The following is a 22,697-nucleotide window of genomic DNA, read 5'->3' as shown; positions in this document are numbered from 1 at the left end:
TCACTGGCTGGTAGGAGCTTTCGATTCTGTCGTGCTCCTCAGGGCTATACGGAAAGTCCTAGTATTCATAGTAAGGCATTAGAAGGCCAGTTGGATTCCTTATCGCTTCTCTCAGGTAATGCATTGGTGTAGTATGTTGATGATCTACGCATAGCTTCTGATATGGAACAGGGTTATAGAAACAGTACTGTTAAAATGTTGTTGCATTTGGCCCATCATGGACATAAGGTTTTCCTTTCTAAATGTCAGTATTGTAGACAGGAGGTTGCCTACTTAGGTTACCTACTGTCGAAGGAGGGTAGGAGGCTGACCCATGAACGCATCAGTACTATTGTTAAAATGCCCCTTCCACAAACTCAAAAAGATGTGTGCGCTTTTATAGGTATCACCTCCTATTGTCGACAATGGATACCTAACTATTTGTTGCTAATCAAACCTTTGCTTGCATTAACAATGAAAGAGGTGCATACGCCTTTGCCTTGCATGCCTGAATGCCAGCAGTTTTTGAGCAATTGAAAACTGTGCTTTGTTCTGCTCCAGTGCTTGATACACCTAACTATGGCAAGCCATTTGTGCTCTATGTCCATGAGATGGATAGTTGCACTTTCTCTGTCCTAACACAGAAATGTAGGGATAAGCAACGTCCGTGTGCCTATTTCTCTACTGTGCTTGATCTCGTTGGAAGAGCCCCCCCAGTTGTCTGAGTGCGGTCGCGGCTGAGGCAGTTTCATGCAGACAATCGGCTGGACTCGTGTTTGACACTGACCTCACAGTTATGGTACCCCATGCTGTAGATACACTTCTGAATAAGACAAAGACACAGCACCTGACCAATGAATTGACATTGTTTGCTAAACACATAACAATCAAAAGATGTGCTACTATGAATCCAGCCACGTTACTAACCCTCCCTTCTGTGAGCGATACAGTCGATAAGCATGATAGTATCTATCGGATGGAAGAAGAGCTGAAAGGACAGGTAGACCAGACTGATGTTTCCATATCTGACCCACAAGGAGAACTATATGGCGATGGCTCTTGTTTTAAATTACCATATGGCACCACAACAGCAGCCTATGCTGTCACTACGCAACGCACAGTGATAGAGACATCTAGGTTCCCCAATCAGTCAGCTCAAGCTCCTGGGCTTGTTGCTCTCATTCAAGCTTGTGAATTGAGCGAGAGACTGGTCGTCAACATCTATACTGACAGCCAGTATGCCTTTGGAGTCGCGCATAATTTAGGGCGACTGGGCGAAGAGGGGGTCCTTACTTCTCATGGTACCAAAATTCAACATGGGCACCTTATATGGAGGCTCTTGTCCGCTTTAACGCTTCCTAATAAATTGACTATAATCAAGTGTTGTGCCCATAGGTAAGTTACTGATCATGTGGGTAGAGGAAATGCCTTTGCAGATCAGACAGCTATTGAAACAGCCCGAATGAAGATGAAACACATGTTTGTAGCAAGTCCAGCCAGATGGGTCTCTGAAGTTGTCATGTTTGAAAATACCCTTGACAGTGTAAAGGAGATACAAAGTGAAGCTACAATGGAAGAATTAGCAGATTGTCAAGAAAGTACAGCACAGTTCAATGAGGAACGATGTTGGATTGATAAATCAGGGAAACAGAGATAGATGTTACCAGGTGCATATGTTCTTCCTGTGGTTAATATGGTGCATGGTCCAGCTTATATCAGCGCTAAAGGCATTTGTAAATTGTTAGATCCTGTATGGCAGAATGACAAAATTTCTAAGGCAGCTGCGCATTTGGTGAAATATTGTATGGTCTGCCTGATGCATAATCCAGGAAAGGGTACCCCTACACCACCTGGTAATTTTGCACCACCCACTTTTCCCTTTGAAGTCCTTCAAATGGACTCCATAGAGTTGGTGAGATGCAATAATCTGAAATATTGTTTGGTAGTTGTATGTGCATTCAGTAAACGGGTTAAGGCTTATCCCAATAAAGAGAATACAGCCACTACAACAGCAAAGGTACTCCTGAAGGAGTTCTTCCCTCGTTTTGGCTTGCCCCGAGTTATTTGGAGTGACAACGGAAGTCATTTTAATGCAAAAGTGATCCAGTTGATTTGTGAGGGTCTTCATGTGAAACACAAATTTCATGCTGCTAATCATCCTCAGTCAGCGGGTTTGGTTGAGTAGTACAATGGTACTCTCAAAATGAAATTGGCAAAGCTTCAGGAGATAACAGGGTTAAAATGGCCAGATGCTTTACAGTTAGCACTTTTGTCAGCAAGAACGACTGCACATTCTAGTACAGGATTGTCTCCTTATGAGGTCGTGTTTGCGAGCCCGGCAAACGTCTGGGGCGTCCCGCGTCCTCGTAAGTTTTCCGATATTGAGTATATTGTGTTGTCAGATTATCTTGCCCAGTTAACTGAAAGTTTGCTTTCTTTTCACCAACAGGTGCATGAGTCTCTGCCTTCTACACCAGAGGGACCTGACCACAATATCCAGCCCAGAGATTTTATCCTCATAAAGACTTTTCATAGGAAGAAATGTTTGGAGCCGTGCTGGAAGGGGCCGGACCAAGTGCTATTGGTGACACTCACTGTTGTGAAGGTTGCTGGTCGAAGGAATTGGATTCATGCGACCCACTGTTGCAGGGTCACTTTACCTCTATCCTACGATCAGTGGGTCCAGGACGGCATCGGGGACTCCAAGTGCGAGCCGGTGCCTCAGTTTATCACATTTAGCAAAGCCCAACTTACGTGGACACAAACTGATAAAGAGAATGCTGATGTGCTGAACATGGCTGTTCCTGCAGAAATACGAGCTATCCAAGAGCCTCTGTTCGCCGATCATACAGTGCCTGGGGCTACCAGGTACAATATGAGCCCTTGGCTGTGGGAAAGTGTATTAAAGGAGAAGAGAAATTAGGGATGGACTGTGCAAGATAGGTTGTACCAAAGTTACAGTACCAACGAAATTGGCTGAGAATAGGGAGGAAATTCTGCGTAATTCATTATAGTTGTTTGAAAATTAGATAGGGAAGATTGAAGTATACCTTGCAGGCATACCACCTTGATCGACGTGGGATACGAGCTTAGGGCAGATCAAGCTCCACCGTCGGTGCTCAAGAGCACCAACGTATTTGATGGACAATGGAGCCTATTCCACCGATGCTCTGATGGACACTGGGAACCTATTTATTCTTCTTGCATTTTTGATTCCTTTTTTATCATTCGTTATGCATCCATTTGGTAGACGGGTTGCCGAGGAAGAGCCAGTGATTTTTGTTGTTCAGCATAATGTGATGTGGACCCGCAAGCAGAAAAAATGTGTATTGTTTTGGTGATTTTACAGCTAATAATATTGTGTGGTGTATCAGGCTTTTTGGGAAAATGATCAAAGTGTACCTTTACCAAGTAAGAGTAAGGTTATCTCCCCAACAAGAAATAAAAGAGCAGCCCGGAGCAATGTATTTTTAGAGACGCATAAGAGGTTCTTTGGAGAAGGGACTGCTTGTTACCCCCACTGAATCTGTTACCAGTCTATGGACTGCATATCCTTTATCACTCGTGAACTATACATATACTCGGCCATCTGATTTTGTAGAAGTAAAAGGAGTGTTTGGGTTTCGTTACTCGGGCCTTGCCTTTACCATAGAAAACCATTGGGGGAGGGTTACCTCGATTGCAATAATAATAATACATACTGTGATAATTTCTATATGGATAAACAGAATATAACTTTGGTGGGTTGGCATTACAAGGAATTGACAGTTACCCGAGAAGCTGGTTATTACCCTGCTTGCTGTCCAATTATCAACAGTACTGATAGTTCATTGTACATAAGTTGTTCAGGGATAGTGCTGCATAAGACTACGTTCCCTTTAGTGAACTCGTAAGACCCTAGCACCTTTGGGAGGAATCCCTGATATTCTGCAATGGATTATGATAGACCACTTTATGTCCACCCAGGATTTTTCTTTTTGTTTAATGGTACTTATTCTAATGTCCATAATGGTACAGACGATGTGGCCCTTGGAATGGTATTGCCTTTGGGTGTACCTTGTATGCGTGCGAAGCTTAAAGTTAGATGGATTAAAAGAACTCTGACCAAAGAGTTTTGTGAGGGAGTGACAGATATAGAGGTCAATAATTACAGCAATGGTATTACTTTTGGATACATCCTTTCCTCTATTTTGACATTGGGTGGTACTTCTATGGCTAGGGGTGAGAAAACCAGATAATATTTTGGTTGTAAGCTCCCAATTTTATCCAATACTACAGTCGCAGCTTTGCGAGACATCACCACTCAGTTAGAGAGTATGTGGATATATTCTGAACAAAGTAGATATGCAGTGGATTTTTCATTTTGGCTAGGAGTAGTGGTGTATGCGCGGTAGTCGGCGATCAGTGTGTAGTCAGGATAACAAATATGGAGAAAAATATTACTCAACACATTTTAGACATCCTTGACAATGTCAAAGGAATGGAAAGTGGGAATTGGAGTTGGTATCTTTTTGGTGGTTGGGGCTGGATTCTTGAAAAAGTGATTTATTTGAATGTGGTATTGGTGCCCTGTTGTGCTCTTATTCAGTGCCTTCTCTTCTGTTGCTCCTATTGCACCAGAATTCTGAACCCCTAAACAAAAAATATCCATTCATGATACTAAAGCCGCAGTTATGGTGCAAAAAGAAATAGATGATATCATGAACATCGATGAAGGAGTTTTCGAGACTTCCTCCCTCCTCACAGTTTCCTTCCCTGATTCTGAGAAAATGGAATGCTCCTAAGAATGTTTTGTTATTATTGTTTATGTTTTTTTGTTTTCTTGGTTTCATGTTTTTCCTGGTCTTGTTAGAACATGTTTTAGCTCATGCTATAAGGAGGGTCTGTTAGAGTAGAAATTTTCGTTTTTATGTATTGCTTTCTATAAGTTAGCATTTGTGGCACCATTTTCTATCTAGATGCCATTTAGAATCATGATCAAAACTGATCAGTTACTGTTTCTTAGAAAAGGCCTCTGTTACGTTTCATTTCTGCAAAGTTAGGTTTTGCCTCACAAGTTAGGTTTTAACTCACTAATGAATAGACTGTTCTTATTAACGCATACCTTTCTCTCTAGATAGAGGCCCTCTCCCACTTGTCTGGTGGCGGGAGCAGGGTAAAACGACCTTGGGTAGTAATTGGGAGGTGTGAGACATGAGAATCGAAACATATATTTTTTTTATTTCACTGTCCAGCTGCATCTGCCTGGAAAATTTTACTGTGGGCCTGTTATAGCCCAAGTTACAAAGTGTACATAATGTATCTTTATGCTTGTCAATTTCAGTCCCTCTGCAGCATTCCTAGCGACTGGGCAGACTGAGCTGTGCTCTGAGTGTACATAAATTAATAGTTATTGGTTTGTATTCTCTACTGCCTGACCGATTCTTCATTTAGTATGGAAGGCTGAGAGGTGGTCATTAGTGACCCGGATGACCCTAATCGGGCCATTTCCTTCACTGAGATTAAGCATATAAGGAATATGTCTGATGCCAACAGTGATTCCAAGATTTTCCAACCTTGATCCAACCCGCAATGCAGAAATGAAACCAGGAGAAGCTGAAAACAACTATTTAAATTATGTTTTGAGAATGTTACAAATAGACAGTGGGTGTTCCTCCGCAATAGCGGAGGAGCATCGCTTCACTGTCTGGCTCAGAGCCAGCAAATGTAAAATAGAACGATGTTCTTGCATCATTTTATTTTACATTTGCCGGCTCTTAGCCAGCGGTCTTGGGAGGGGCGTGGCTGAAGTATGGGAAGGGGAGGAGGAGTGCGACGTGCACTCCATTCCCTCAGTGTGCATATGTGTTTTGGCCGCCGGTCTCAGGCTGACCAAAACACACATGCGCACTTAGGTCTTCTCCAGCCCAGCTGCATTGAGCAGCCAGGCTGGAGAAACCCCACAGACTCCCTTGTCTGAGCAGGGCGTCTTTCCTGCCTGCTCAGACCAATCCCCGTGCTGCTCTGAAGCACCTGGATTGGATCGGAGTCCGTCCCAGGGGCTATTGGGACCTCACCAAGGAAGAGGAGGAGAAGGGCGCGCGCTGGAGGCAGCCAGCATCTTGAAGGTGTTTCATTTTTATTTTATATTGTTTTCCGAACCACCCCTGAGAACGCCTCCCGTGTGGCCCCACCGCACCACCACCCTTTGCTTATGGCAGCTGCTGCAGCAAATACAAGCATATTAATGAAAGCAGATCACACATTTAGGCGTTATATTTAAACAGGACGTAAATATGGCCATTATGATGTAAGCAGCGCACAAATACACCTATGGGGATGTCAACAAAACACAACTAAAACTGTGATGATATAAACAGGGTTCAATTGAAGCTGTAGTGATTTAAACAGGATATAATTACAACTTGAAGGATGTACAAAGGACAAAACTTCTGCTGTGATTATTTTATACAGGACACACAAAACACAGTCATATTAATGTAAGCAGGGTACAGATAAAACTATGCAGATGTATGCAGCCTATACATATTTGGACAATAATGTAGGCAGGACACAAATTATGATGTAGTCAGAACACTACATACAGTGAGATAATGATGATTGAAGGTGTAAACGCCCTGGTGTATTTTTGCGGTTCGCTCCATGCCTTAGTCGTGGTCTGCAAGCACATGGTGGTATGCATTGGACTGGGCGTTGGCGATCAGATGGTGGTGTTGTGATCACCTATTCGTAAAATACACAGGGCCTCATTTACGAGGTTTTGGCACAAGGCGGTGCCGTAAAGAATCTTGCGGCGCTGCCCTGCGTCAAAAGAAAAGGGCTCAAATCCACTGTGTCTCATATCTGTGAGATACAGCACATTCCTGTTCTTTTCCCCTGCGCTGGCGCACAATGGGCTGCCATGCAGCGATGCAGGCACCCTTTCGCCATGGTGCAAGGATGCTTGCGTTGCAGTGCTGTGTGGTTTACAAAACCTTGTAAATCTGGGAATGTTTCAGATTCCATGGGTGTTTCTGGGAACACCCACAGCAACACCCATAACCGTAATTTCAGCGTGATGCCTGCTGTCCTTTATCGAGCTAAGAAAGAGCAGCAGGTGTCTGTAATTTTAGCACTGTTATGTTTTACAGCCTAATATTAGTCCACTGGCAGGTACGTGATGCAATTTTAACCTGATTCGGAACAGGTATCAAAACGGGATTCCACTGCAGTATCAAATGTTATCGAGTACTGAATGGAACAAAGAGACATTTTTAACAGAACACAATAACGTTGTAGAACTTTTAAAAAAACTCAGGCCTGATGCTTATCCTACTTTTTTTGTTTTTTATTCTGGTTTTCCAATTTATTTTCTCCCTTTTCTGTTTTCCTCTCATATAATTTGAGATTAAGGTTTGTATTTACATAGCAGGTTTTCATTTAACTAGAGGACGTTGATGTTTCTATTATTGCTGTTTGAGGTGGGTTGGTGTAGAGATTGATGAATGAATGGGTGGATAGACGGTGGTGGATGGGCAGGTCAATGGGTTGATGGACGGATGAAGAGTGTGGAACTGAACGGATGGGGTGTGCGAGAGAAGATGGCTGAATAGATGGTGGCATTGGCCACAAGGATGGATGGATGATCTTGGAGAGTGAATGGGCTAATGGGTGACTGGATGGACATGGGTGCTTGCGTTAATGGCATGGAGGGATGGTCAGACATACTGATGGATTGACAGACGGGTGGTTGGGTGGATTGGGAAAATGAGGGGATCTTGGTGAGTGGACGGATTGTGAGCTGGGTGGGTGTCTCTGCACCACGGTCTGGTGCAACACAAGCCTGGGAAGAGCAGCGCCGAAGGGCAGGCAAACACTCTGGAGAAGGCCACTGTTTGACTTTCACCTTAAAGGCTTGTTTGCTCCCAAGTTTGTTGTCAAAATGTTCCTTTGGCAACACAAGGTCACTCCCAGGTCCCAGAATCTATACCTCGGCTCTGCAGAGGCCGCGCCCGGTGCGTGAGAAATATGGAGAATTACAAACTCACCGCCATGATGTTTACACAACAAGGATTTGTTGGGGTGAAATTTTAGCACGCCTCCCTGTTTGCTCGCTTGCTGTTAGGAGGCATTAGCTAATGTAAATGTTGAACTGCTTTACCGTGTTTAGGGTTTTACTTATTTTTCTTTGAATTCTATTTTGGGGTGTTTGTAAAGAGTTGCAAGCTGGCTGGTAGCCTCAGTGCACTGTGGATCGGGTACACGGCAGAGGGGGTATGGGCCAAGTTCAGAATAATGTCAGACGGCAGGCGGGAATGGTAAAGCTTTGTGTAAGGGTCACCAGAGTCAGTAGTGAAGAGTACCAAGGGGCAGAGGGGGCCACGAACAAATGAAGAGGGGTAGACGGGGTTTCTTTGTAAACTTGTTCTGTCCCAGGCAGGGATGCTGCCGCGTGAGGCAAAATGGACTGTCATTTCACAACAGGACTGGTCGCAAAGTTCTCCCACTCCCTTTTTTTTATACAGTGGAGCCAGGGCCTATCTGCAAGTTGAGTCAAGCCCTGGTCCCTATAAGGTTCCTCTTCCAGGGCGTGAAAGGATATTTTCTCAGATGTGTCATGAGTGCACGTGATACGAGTATATTTGCAGATCTCCAAAGGTAATCACGCCAAACAGACAGTGTGTGCTAAGCTGTGGTTACCCATATGCTCAAGTGTGTACTTTGTGTTTGATTTTGGTGCCAAAATGATCTATAAATATCTACAAAACACTGAAAAGATCAGGCCATCCCTGAACAGCACGCCTGCTGCTCCCTGGCACACCCAGCCCATGTATGGGAACCTTCACCAGTTTGTCGCCCGGAGCATTTGCCCAAACTGATACAGGGAATCTGGTCTGCTTGCACCCTCCTCAGATGCTGCAATACAGATACAGGATATCTAACTAGTAAGTCCCTCTCAGGTCAGGCATGCAGCCATAAAGGAAAGAAAACCTAACTAGCGTGTTCCTCCAAGCCAATGGTCTTTAAACATTTTAATGCCGGGCACCCCATAAAAAAATCATCAGGCCCCCCTATAATTAAAAACAATTATTCTAATAAATTTGCAATGTTTAAATATGTCTAAACATATTTAAATATTGTAGTCAAGTTATGTTACCCTTTTTAAAAATGCAATCAAATACACGATTGCCAAACATATTATTCTGGTCAGCCAGGCCTTACTAAAGTGTAAAAGTATCCACAGTTCATTATCAGTAATAGTGGGAGGTGGAAGTTTAATGAATATTTGCAGACCCTTCTCTTTTGACATCTACTCCCAGGCAGTATTTAAATGACAAAAGGTGTTCGTGATGGCCCATTACAGAGTGGCTTACTGATACTATTTTTCCACTTGAAACAAAGCACTTTAATCAGTAAAATGCTTCTCCTGCTCAGAGTCTGCCCCCCCCCACCCGATCAATTAAGGCCCCCCAAGAGGGCCAGCCCCCAGTTTGAAGACCTCTGCTCCACTGTGTGCATCCACACTGATACATGGTTTTTAAAATCCTTGCCCTACCAGGTATGTGGCTTTACTGATTCCGGGATTTTAATGAGTTTGTCCCGGCTAGCTATGCAGTCATACTATAACAGGGAACCTTATTACCTTGTCATTCCAAGGCACAGGACCATACAGATGAAGGGATTCCAACCAACTTGTCTTCCCCAGGCGTTGCGCCAAATAGATAAAGTGAATCTAACCGGTTGTTCCTTGCAGACATGGTGCCAAAGAAATAACGAGGACTCAAACCAGCGTGTCTATACTGATGAAGAATATCGAACCAGCTTGTCTATACTGATGAAGAAATTCAAACCAGCTTGTCAATACTGATAAAGAACAACAAACCAGCTTGTCTAGACTGATGAATAAAAACAAACCAGCTTGTCTATACTGATGAATAACAACAAACCAGCTTGTCTAGACTGATGAATAAAAACAAACCAGCTTGCCTATGCTGATGAAGAAATTCAAACCAGCGTGTCTATACTGATGAAGCACATCAAACCAGCTTGTCTATACTGATGAAGAAATTCAAACCAGCTTGTCTATACTGATGAATAACAACAAACCAGCTTGTCTATACCAATGAAGAACAACAAACCAGCTTGTCTATACTGATGAAGAAATTTAAACCAGCTTGTCTATACTGATGAATAACAACAAACCAGCTTGTCTATACCAAGGAAGAACAACAAACCAGCTTGTATAGACTGATGAATAAAAACAAACCAGCTTGTCTATGCTGATGAAGAACATTGAACCAACTTGCTTCTACTGATGAAGAACATCAAACCAGCTTGTCTATACTGATGAATAACAACAAACCAGCTGGTCTATACTGATGAAGAACAACAAATCAGCTTGTCTATACTGATGAAGAATAACAAACCAGCTTGTCCATACTGATGAAGAACATCAAACCAGCTTGCCTATACTGATGAAGAACATCAAACCAGCTTGCTTATACTGATGAAGAACATCAAACCAGCTTGTCTATACTGATGAATAACAACAAACCAGCTTGTCTATACAGATGAAGAGCAACAAACCTGCTTGTCTCTACTGATGAAGACCATCTAACCAACTTGTCTATACTGATGAAAAACATCAAACCAGCTTGCTTACACTGATGAAGAACATCTAACCAGCTTGTTTCTCCTAATCATGCTGTCATATCCATACGGACATTCTAACTAGCTTTACCCTCCCAGATATATGACCGTGCACATGCAGTGAATCAAATCAGTTTACCCTCTAAGTTGAAAAGTGTAACCCCGATTTGTGTTGCAGGTTTAGTGGCAGTGGCCCGAGAGAGGCTCATTGAATCCTGAATATTGCTCTATTTCACCATTCAAACAGCTACCAGTGCGGCCATGTCTTTCCTTGCACTAGGACCCATGACACAATAGCGACGTACCTGCTCTAACGCATGCACCCTCCTGATGAACAGAATTCAATCAGCTAGTCCCTCTCTGGCATACAGACCGTGCTTTCAATGGAAACAAATAAGTGCAAAATTACCAGACTGGGTGGGGGTTGGGGCGGTGCTAAGGACATGGTAGGAGACAAGCATTTTGTGAGGTTTTCTTGGTTTGGAACTGTGCAAAATAATACAGCGCTTTATTCATGCATTTACAATACAATACAATATAGTATTCTTTTTGTCAATCCACGAACTCATGGGTAACTTTAAATGTAACTTTCACATTTCATGTGTTCGGTTTACACAAGGCGCAAGAAAGATATTGGCATATTCACTACACACAATTATTGATGCTTTGATCAACTTGCGAAAAAAATCTGCATAATGAGAAAGTTTGATCCCTTTCTAGCTAGGAGATTGGCAGATCTTACAAGCAATTGAAAATTTGCCTCAGTGCAAGTTAGTATGAGGAATGATAGTTCAAAGGCGGAAAAGAGGAATTACAAAGGAATTGGTAGGTTGCAGAATGTTATTGATGAGTTCCTTCTTCAATGACAATCTGAATGAGGTCAAGTAATTCTGCCTAAGTGGGAAAGGCAACGCAGGCCCTGTGAGACCCAGGAGTTCAGAACTGTTTAGGATGTTCAATTGCTTTTACCTTCCTTAGGGGTAATTCTTGGCATAAAGGGCACCATTGGTAAAATACAGGTGCTGGCACATAGAGATAATTCATGGCATATAAAGTGCCTGTGGAAAAATACTGGCGTACATGAAGAAATTGAGAATAAAGTATGTGAATAATTTGAATGAGATTTTACACCTAGCTTTGAGTACTTGTTCATAGAGCCGCATTTAAATGGGAGCTGCAGAGAGGTACCTATATTAGAATAGATTTATTGCACCCTTACAAAAGTATTACAGGACTCATATTCAAATACTGAACCACTTAAATGTTATGTTAGAGCAGTTAGAAGACTAACCTAAAAAGATCCTTTCCTAGAGACTCCCGTTGTGATGCGTTGCTACATGGTTTCCACGCACATTTTCCCTTGCTTTTGCCCTGGCCTCTCACCATTGACCTGCTGTTTCCCCTCCTTCTACCTATAAAACACCGCTTTTCTGTGTCCAAATAATGTCACCCCTTGCCTTTTATCAGTTTAACATGTCTAAACCTTACCCGTGCCGCTTAGGGGTAGCAAGAGCTATGTAAATGCAAATCTTTTACCCTCTTCTATTCCTCCACTATCCTTCTCAATCCAAATAACTGACTAACATATCCCCCACTCAAATTAGTTTCATATTTCACTATACTAATTCACCAGTCTCCCTTTATGGGTTCTGGAGCATTGTGCTGCTCGCCGAAAAAAGCGCTTCAACACCTCCTCAGGGTTAGTAAGCGCTATCTAAATGCAATTACAATTCCTCATTTCTGTCCCTCACAACTTGCACCTCTTTTGCTCCCTCCAAATATTTGTCCCCAGTCTCTCCTTTGCCTTGTCCATCTTACTCTCCTCTGTATCTTATTCTCCTATGTTTCTCTCTCTTTCACTCAGTTGCTCCTCTTCATTCACTTCCTCTTGTCTTTCTAGAGGTTCTGTCATATCTTTCCCCCGTCTTTAGCTCTTACTACCTCCTGTTTCTGCATCACTCTATCCTCCCTCCTCTTTTCCCCATGCCAGATTGGCGGCTCGGAATTCCTTAACTATCTGATTCTGCTTTTTTTCATGAATACAATGAACACAATCTTGTTTCTGCTCCATTTGCAGTACTATCCAGTGTCTTCTCTCCCTCTTGTGCGGTATATCAGGTTAAAAAGCCAACTATCCAAAAATTATCTGTGTGTTAAAGGGTACAACCGCGAAATCCACTAAGGGTGAATCATGGTGAAATAATTATTCCCATCAGATTACCAACCTGTACCGCCCTACATCATTTGGGATCCTTCATCCTGAAGGAAAGTGGTTTCACCCACAGTAGATTAGGCAGGTGGTAGCCTAGTCTAACAAGATGTCTCAAATGTGAGTGTGGTGTACTATGGTATCAGGGGGTAAACTGACTAGCAGTGCCAAAAGTGATGAAAGTAATATGTGCTAAGTGCAAAAAATGTTTGGGTAGTGGAAATGGACAAACAATTTTATTGAGGTCCTATCCGCTCTCAAAACTAAAAACAGTGCATAGTAGTGCAAACAAATAAATACTAGAATTGATATTCGGTCGACATGTTTCTGCAGTGAATACAGAGCCAATTGGTCTCCTACTGCTTCCTCAGGACCATAGTTTATGCTACTGCGTGAAGTGAATAACGGTGAGAAGAAGGTGAAAAGAAATCAACAATATCATCTGAAATTCGCCTGTTGTGATGGTCCAAAGGTCACCCAATGTAAGTAAAGCGAATATGTTAAAAAAAGAGACACAGAAAATTTAGGTAGTTACAATACATCTAAACATATGTATTATATTACAATTGCCAACTCCTTTTTTTTGGTCAATGATTCTATCAAAGTAACCTGTTAAATGCCATTTTACTGGTCAGGCAAGAAAAAAAATTTTTGTTTATGGTTTCCACTCACCTAGCTTTATAGGGAATGCAAGCCCCACCTCACCTGGCTACAGCTCAGGTAAAACGGAGCACCGCTCTATGGAGGGGAAGAAGAAAGTAAAATCAGGGAAGGACTAGAAGCTGCGTATAGTCATATTCTATTGTTTGAGTACTGCGGTGTAGTACGTCTTTAACAGGGCTCCAATTGGTGTGTTTGATAACACACTGGATGTACCACAAATGGCCCTATGCTGTTAATTATGCCGTGCCTCATAGTACTTAACAAAGTGCATTGGGCTTAAGCCTAAGTGTCCAAAGGGTCAAACAAAAACACATCGGTGGAGTCTGCGTCCTGTTGAAAACGCGGCGCCATCTCGTGTGCTTCGCTAAGGAGGTCTAGCTTGCAAGTTTCTAGAAGCTGAGGGCGAGAAGATACCTGCATTTTGTTTAACGGAACCAACTAACCGCAAGGACTGGGTTCTTTTTTTATAAAAATAATTCGGACTCCGTCCTGTAAGGTGACCATGCTTGGTTTCTGGGTTTATTCCTTAAGTACCCAAAAGCAAAAAGTACAAATTCGGCGCTTACCTGTCAGTCGGTACTCCAGACATCCGTCTAGGCTGTCTAGTAGGGAGGTACCTGACCGGACAGGAAGCCGCCATTAGTATCCCCTATCGCGTGACACGTGATCATGCGTAACAGCGTCAGATGTGTCTGGGAGTTGTAGTTCCCACGTTCGCTGTAACCGCGAGCTGCTGCAGTGAAATTGCCGGTCACTGCACCGGGAGCTCTAATCATGAATATGTATATACTCTAATGAAACACGGTATTTACAGCAAATCATAATTCACATTTTTGCAGTTGGCATAACTGTAAAATCAGATTGCAGATGATGGAAAAATCGGAAAAAACGGGACACTGGGAGCTGTGGTAGTACGTACATATGCAGTACGATCGAACATAGTGTTAACATGAATCAATAAGGGCCGTTAAAGTAACTGAAAATTAATACATGTCTGATGTCATATGGGATTAAACGTAAATCATACCCTTCAGTAGTGGATTTCGCGGTTGTACCCTTTAACACACAGATAATTTTTGGGATAGTTGGCTTTTTGACCCATTGTTATCCTATTTGTTGGTATTCATAGTGGTAAGGGTTGATAACAATGCAAGGTCGTTAAATATTCCCTTTGACCCCCCTTGTATTCTTTTATGTATATCAGGTTATACATTTCCCAATCTGCTTTGCGCTTGAACATGGAACTGACTGGCCACACACAATAAATTTACTGATTTGCTGCAGTTGTTTGCACGCAGCAGAGGTAGCTCTCTGTTTCCCAACAGGTGACCTACTGCTTAAGCCCATGGCCGCGGCGCTAATTCCGCCGCGGCACTGGGGGGAGGGGAGGTGAGCGCAGCGCCGCCATGTTCGTGATGGAACTATGCCATCATGAGCCACGGGCGAGCTGTGCTCATGACGGCCGGGTTCCGTCATGACTCCACCCACTCACTAATTCACCCGCACAGTGGGGGAATCAGTGTCGCGTGGGCGGAGTGGGCGCAGCATGACTGAACCATGCCGCCATGAGCAAACGCCGCCCCTGGCTCATGACGGTGTGGTTCCGTCATGAGAAGGGAAGGGGTTAATCAGAGCCCAGGAGGACCTAACATCTGCACTGCTGTTGTTCCCTTGTGAGTGCCAGTACTCACGCAGGCTAGGGAGTAGCTCCAGTACTCCTAGAAAGAAAATTGAAAAGTGCCGGTACTCAGAACCAGTGAGCACCGGCTCATTTAAAGCGCGACATTTAGCCATATCTATACAGGGAATCTAACCGGCCTGATCCTTTTAGACTTGTAGCTGTACTTATGCAGGTCCCGAAAACTCTAACCAGCCTGCACCTTTCAAAACATGGTTATACAAACATAGTGACTCTTACCAGCCTCCCTCCCAGTTATCGGGCCAATCAAATATAGACCTCTGACCATCTAACCAACATGCCCCTTCCATAAATGTGGACAGACAGATACAGGAAATCGTACCAGCTTGTCCTTCCCATGCATGTTGAAATACTGTTACAATTAATCTTACCAGAGTGTCCTTCCCAGGCATGCAACCCACAAATACAGAGACTATATAACCCATCTGTCCATCTCAGGCAGATGCTTGGAATCAAGCCAGCTGCAACTCCAGGCATGTAGCTCTAGAAATAAAGACGCCTCAAGGCAACGACCAGCCTGCTGCTTCCGGGCACATGTGAAATAAAGAAAAATATTCCCTTGGGCCTGTTTTCAGGAGAAAAAAAAGTGATCTGAATAGCATTGTGGACAATTTTAATGTGACTCGATTAATGTGTAGTGCTCGTAGGATATTATAGAAATTCACACACCACTGTCACGTATAAATATATAACACAAAAGACAATGGGCCCGATACATAAGCGTAAAATGGGATGAATGTCTAACTTTACGACTTGCGGTATTCTCAAAGGCATTTACGAGTATGCACTTTGTGAATACCAAAAGTCATTAAGTGCAACTTTTGATATTAAAAAAAGGCTTTTCGTCTCATTTTACTTTTGTGAATCGGGCCCAGTGTATTTGTAGATATTCATAGCAAATACAGATTAATATGGTAACAGCTACTTAAGGTGCAAGCCACGCGTGACATCAAGGAGCACAAAAAAGGTGAATGAAAAATACAGATACAACCACACAATACAAAGAAAAACAAGAAAGAACAGAGTCACAGTTGCAAGTAATGTCCTCATATAAATATAAACGGCATTAATTTGTGACTCAATTGTGAACGTTTTGACCTCAATTTTTAAATCGATGAAACCGTCATCACTAAAGTAACATTAGTGCGCCACCATTTATATTTTTAGAATTGGAATTAGGAAGTCTTGTGCACAACTAAGGTTAGGGTAAGGCCTCGTGTGTACAAGAAATGCACTGGTGCAGGGCTGTGAACGGAAACCCATCCCACCCAGAAGGTGGCTGCGAAAGGTCCGCTTTCTACAGCGTTCTGGTAGTAAACGAGGAGCCGTCGACTCGGCCATGATGCAGTCTAAAATGAGCACAGGAGACCGCAGTTCCAGACCGAAAGTTATTACGGATACAGGAAATATAAACAGCCTGTCGCATGCAGCCGTATCCTTACGGAGAACTTAACCAGCCTGTTCCTCCCCGGCATGAGGCCATACCGATATAGGGATTAGTAACAACCTGTCTGTGCGTGGCACGCGGCCTAACCTAAACAAGGGCTTAGGGCAACAACCAGCCTCCCGCTCCCAGGCATGAGGAATTAAGAGAAAATGACTCAATTCCAAACCTGTCTGCCTGTAGAAGGGAAGCGGCCACACAGATACTAGGAAACAAACCAGCTTGTCCCTTTCAGGCATGCTGCCATACAAATATAGGGACTCAAAAACAAACAGATACTGGGACACCAAGCCCAAACCGACCTGCACGTCCCTGGCAGGCGGATATACAAATAATAAAAGGACTCTAACCAGCCTTCCCCTCCCAGCTATGCAACCACACTTATACAGGGAATCGAACTAGGCTGCCACCAAACAGGCCTATAGCTACAGGAACTAAAGGTCTCAACCATACAGATACAGGAACCCAAAGCCCTGAAAGCCTGCCTTTCCAGGCATATGGCCATGCAGACACAGGGAAACCTGCCAGCCTGTTCCTCTAGGGAATGCCACCATCAGTGGAGGCTCCTTTGCTAAGGCGGAGAGGCGGCCCCACTGCTTTTCACAGTGTAAAAAAAGGAACAAGAAAATGGTAATAACTTGACGTTATGATTATTTTATTTGTTCCTGCTGCGGCGTCTTGTAGGGGCGGGGCGGACTTGTGCTGCTCTCAGAGTAGGCAGAAGGAGTGATGGGCACTCTGTGAGTGCGCAATGACTGTTTGGCTGGCCCACAGTCATGCTTACTTTGCATGTTCTCCATCAAGGCTGTATTATAGCCTGGGTGGAGAACATGCCCAGGCTCCAATACCTGGCTGAGCACCGAACTACGGCGCACAGACCAATCACAACGCTGCATTGCAGGGTTGTGATTGGCTACGGGGAGCCTGGGTGCTACCTACTTCCTGTTTGCACAGAAGAAGCCAGGTAGAGGACAGAGGAGAGGTGGAGGCCGGCCAGCCGGCAGGGAAGTGATTTTCTTTTTAAGCAGCCGCCACTGGCCACCATACTGGTACAAGGAATCTAATTTACCTTGTCCCTCATGACTATCTGGCCATACCTATCCTGAAAATCTATTTAGCCTTCATCTGACAGGTATAGAGCCTTAAATATCCCATTAACCTAACCAGGTTGGCCCTCTGAGACATGCAGCCTTACGGATGCAGGACATTCAACAAGCTGCCTGAGATATGATCACATGAAGTCCACCAGCATGTTTCTCAACATGAACCTCTCTTACAGAAACAGCCTTACTCTCAAAGGCATACAGCCCACAGACACCGGGACTCCAGCCATTCTACATTCCTATGTATACAGATACAAAGAGTCAAATAAGATACTCCATGAAAGGCTTGTGAGCCATACAGCCACATGGGAAACAAGGCCCCTCCTGACCCGTAAAGATTACGTACTGTATGCAAGTATGCTCATGGAATATATATAGTGTAAACCTAATAAAAATTCAGCGGAATGCTGTATATGGTCACAGACAAGCAGAAAGTCAACAAGTAACAGGAGAGGAAGCTAGGTTATGGACAGTTGATACATTGTGAAGTAGTGTTCTTTAAAGACTAGACTACGACAGCACGCTATATGGCGGAATTCCCAACCACCTCCTCCATCAATTCCAGACCATCGAAAAAGCCGTAGCCAGACTCATCTTGGACCTCCCACAGAGCACCCACATCACACCTCACCTCAGAGAACTCCACTGGCTGCTAATACACAAACGCTGCCAATTCAAACTACCCACACATGCATTCAAGGCATAGCACAATCCCGACATTCCCCTACAGGCATACATCTAGACGTGCCTCACACACGCAGAGTGGCACCCCCTCTCAATAGACGCACAGTTATTCACTATGGAAATGAAGACAATTAATATTATGCGACGATGAACACTAATAACTGTTGAATAACCTGTACGGTAACTGTAAAATCCAATAAAAAGGTTTACAAAAAAAAAGACAAGGCATTGCACAAAATAGGACCAGCTTATCTCAACTGCCACTTCCACATCAACCATCCCACCAGACACCTACGCTCTGCCTCTTTCTCTCTCGCACACACCCCCTGGCGCACTAAAAGCAAGCTTGTCTGCACACGTCCGAGGCTGGACTTCACCCAGTGTCAGGGAACCTGGTGTGATCACACCTCAACGATAATCTTCAGCACTCTTTAGGCTACTAGACCCCAAATGCCATTCCCACAACTGCTGCGGTACAGAAAAGGGGGTGGTGATGAACAGAGTGTCTGAATTAAGCAGACCACTCTTACCCAGTCCAAAGATCAGGGCTTGATCCATCACCGTTATTTATCTCACTGCCCCATCCCAGCTCAGAACCTGGCTATATGCAAATTAGTCTGTCCCTGGCCCAGTGCATCATGGGAACAGGGCAGACCAAACTACCAAGCCAATTCTTCACCAGAAAGGAGACAAGCTACCGGGGACCGGTTTCTGGCATTTCAGCCTCTTCGGCCCGGCTTGCTTGAATCCTGATGGAGTAGTGAGAAAGGGACTCATGTCTGAGTATACCCTGCCACACCTATAGTGGCCAAAAACGATACAGAAAAGGGGGTGGTGATGAACAGAGTGTCTGAATTAAGCAGACCACTCTTACCCAGTCCAAAGATCAGGGCTTGATCCATCACCGTTATTTATCTCACTGCCCCATCCCAGCTCAGAACCTGGCTATATGCAAATTAGTCTGTCCCTGGCCCAGTGCATCATGGGAACAGGGCAGACCAAACTACCAAGCCAATTCTTCACCAGAAAGGAGACAAGCTACCGGGGACCGGTTTCTGGCATTTCAGCCTCTTCGGCCCGGCTTGCTTGAATCCTGATGGAGCAGTGAGAAAGGGACTCATGTCTGAGTATACCCTGCCACACCTATAGTGGCCAAAAACGATACAGAAAAGGGGGTGGTGATGAACAGAGTGTCTGAATTAAGCAGACCACTCTTACCCAGTCCAAAGATCAGGGCTTGATCCATCACCGTTATTTATCTCACTGCCCCATCCCAGCTCAGAACCTGGCTATATGCAAATTAGTCTGTCCCTGGCCCAGTGCATCATGGGAACAGGGCAGACCAAACTACCAAGCCAATTCTTCACCAGAAAGGAGACAAGCTACCGGGGACCGGTTTCTGGCATTTCAGCCTCTTCGGCCCGGCTTGCTTGAATCCTGATGGAGCAGTGAGAAAGGGACTCATGTCTGAGTATACCCTGCCACACCTATAGTGGCCAAAAACGATACAGAAAAGGGGGTGGTGATGAACAGAGTGTCTGAATTAAGCAGACCACTCTTACCCAGTCCAAAGATCAGGGCTTGATCCATCACCGTTATTTATCTCACTGCCCCATCCCAGCTCAGAACCTGGCTATATGCAAATTAGTCTGTCCCTGGCCCAGTGCATCATGGGAACAGGGCAGACCAAACTACCAAGCCAATTCTTCACCAGAAAGGAGACAAGCTACCGGGGACTGCGGTGCCTCACACCCCGGTAAGGGCTTTTACCTGCACCCACTGCCGGTTCTCCAGGAGCCACCCTTTCACATCCCCACACAAATAATAACAACGCTGTTGACACCCCCTCCCAAAACACACGCGGCACAAGCACCAACAGCGTCTACATTCCCACCCTACAACACATGCCACAGCAGACCCGCACATCAACACTCACTTGCATGCATGCTTTTAATCACACAGCAAATACCCAACATCATCTTTATTGGACTTGGCCCTTTTTGCAAGGTTATCCTCAAACTGTTTGCCTGCTTCCTCCTATTCTTCTGACCAGTTTTTGTTGGTTTTGGAACTCTGGGCACTTTACCACTGCTAACCAGGCTTAAAGTACATACACTTCCTGTCTAATTTGTATTGGTGATTGGTTTATCCCTGATAGGCACATTTGATTCACTAGTAATTCCCTAACAAAGTGCACCAGGTGTGCCCAGGGCCTGTATATCAAATGCTACTAGTGGGCCTGCAACATTGGTTGTGCCGCTCACATGAGTAGCCCTGCAAACATATCTCAGACCTGCCACTGCACTGTCTGTGCAGTTTTAATCTGCCATTTCAACTTAACAAGGGCAACCATTTGCCAGGCCCAAACCTGCCCTTTTACTACATATAAGTCATCCGTAAGTTAGGCCCAAGGCAGCCGGTTGTTCTATGTATTTTAAAGGTAGGACATGTACTGGTGTGAATAGTGAAATGCTGCTAATTTTGTTTTTCACTAGTGCAAGGACTGTCTCTCCCATAGGGTAACATGGGGATTGCCTTGAAATATCTTTTAAGTATAATTTCCCATGTGGAACAGATAGCGATTTGGAGTTTTGGGGGGGTCTCTGAACTCTCTGAACTCATAATTTAAAAATACTTCTTTTTAGTGAAGTTGGTTTTTAAACTGCATGTTTGAAAATGGCACTTTTAGAAAGTGGGTATCTACTTGCTTAACTAATCTGTGCCTCTGCCTGTCTGTAGACATGTCTGGGTTGGCTGACATTTTGGTACTTGTGCATTCACTCTAGACAGTCAAACAAAGGGAGCTGAGGTGTGCCTAACATATCACGATGGGCAATCACTGACTATGGCTGTGCCTGTCCTTACACAAAGTTGTCTCCACCCCTTGTAGTGTGTCTGGAGCCAGGTCAGGGAAAGGCAAGGTCTTTCTTGTGCACTACAAAGACTTCCTTTAGGCAGAAAGGGTATATGTATTGGACCTCTGACACCCTAAAATCAGAACATTTCTGGACTGAGGACATTCTGCCAAAAAGAAGAACTGGATGCTGTAGGAGGGACTGCCACTCTGCCTGTTGCTTTGTTGTGCTTGCATGCTGCTTGCTGCTTCTGTTCCTAGGAGTGAAGGAACTGTACTTTGCTTTCTGTATCCTGCTTCCAAGGTTCTCCAAGGGCTTGAGTTGAGCTTGCCTCCTGTTACGAAGTATCAGGGCCATTTCATACTTCATCTACCAGTGCCTGGGCTCTTCTGCTGAGAGTTGTGACTTGCCAAGTGGTGCCAAATCCAGTTCCTGGACTCTTGGAAGTGTAACATGGTGATCTTAAGGAGAAAATCCACACATCGACTATCAGTGCCTGTTTTACCATTGCTGCAAATGTCAACGCATCACTGCTGCCTGCCTATAATCATGATTCCCGCTTGAAGCATCAATCACAGCTTTCATCACAGGCGCCAACTGTCCGTTGCAGCATATCAGAAGAATCATTGCAGCATGAGTCTCAAGCCATGTGTCACTGACGTCCATGACACCTGCAGTGCCTGCTTCGCAGCTGAGAAATCGACACAGGGACTGCATCTCTGCTGCAACACAGCGCGTCAGGATTTTTGACGCAACATCCCTGGCTGCTGATTCATCATTGACACTGAACCGCAGTAAGCATCCAAGGCCGTGTGTCTGGAAACCGACGCATCACCTCCCCTGCCAGTAAGTAACTGACCCATCACCTCCCTTGCCAGTAAGGAACCGACGCATCACCTCCCCTGCATAGCAGTAATGAAACAACGCATCAACTCCCCTGCTAGTAAGGAACCAAGGCATCACCTCCCCTGCATAGTAAGGAACCACTGCATCGCTTTGTTTTTCCGGTGCCTCACCTCCCCTGCGCCTTGCACTATCTTTGATTTTTGATGCATTGAAGGTACTTTGTCCTAAAAGTAACAAATCCATTTATTTCTATGGACTAAACTTGCTTAATCTTCTAAAAGTATATATTTTTTCGACTTGTCTATGTTGTATTTTTGCAGTTTTGTTCTTGTTTCATTCAGATACATTTTAGCTGTTTTTCTAAACTGATGTGGACTCCTTTTGTATTGTTTTCACTGTGTTACTGTGTGTGTGTGCGCGCGCATGGGTGTGTGTATGTGTGCATATACATATACTTTACACATTACCTCTGAGACTCTCAGATAAGCCTGCCTGGTCATGCCAAGCTACCAAGGGGTGAGCACGGGTTATCATAGCTGTGTCACTCCCTTATACTGAGTAGAGTGAGGGTCCCTACTTGGACATT

This window comes from Lissotriton helveticus, chromosome 9 (genome assembly GCF_964261635.1).
Source record: "Lissotriton helveticus chromosome 9, aLisHel1.1, whole genome shotgun sequence".
In the NCBI taxonomy this organism is placed as follows: Eukaryota; Metazoa; Chordata; class Amphibia; order Caudata; family Salamandridae; genus Lissotriton; species Lissotriton helveticus.
Note: the sequence above shows the minus strand (reverse complement) of the source record.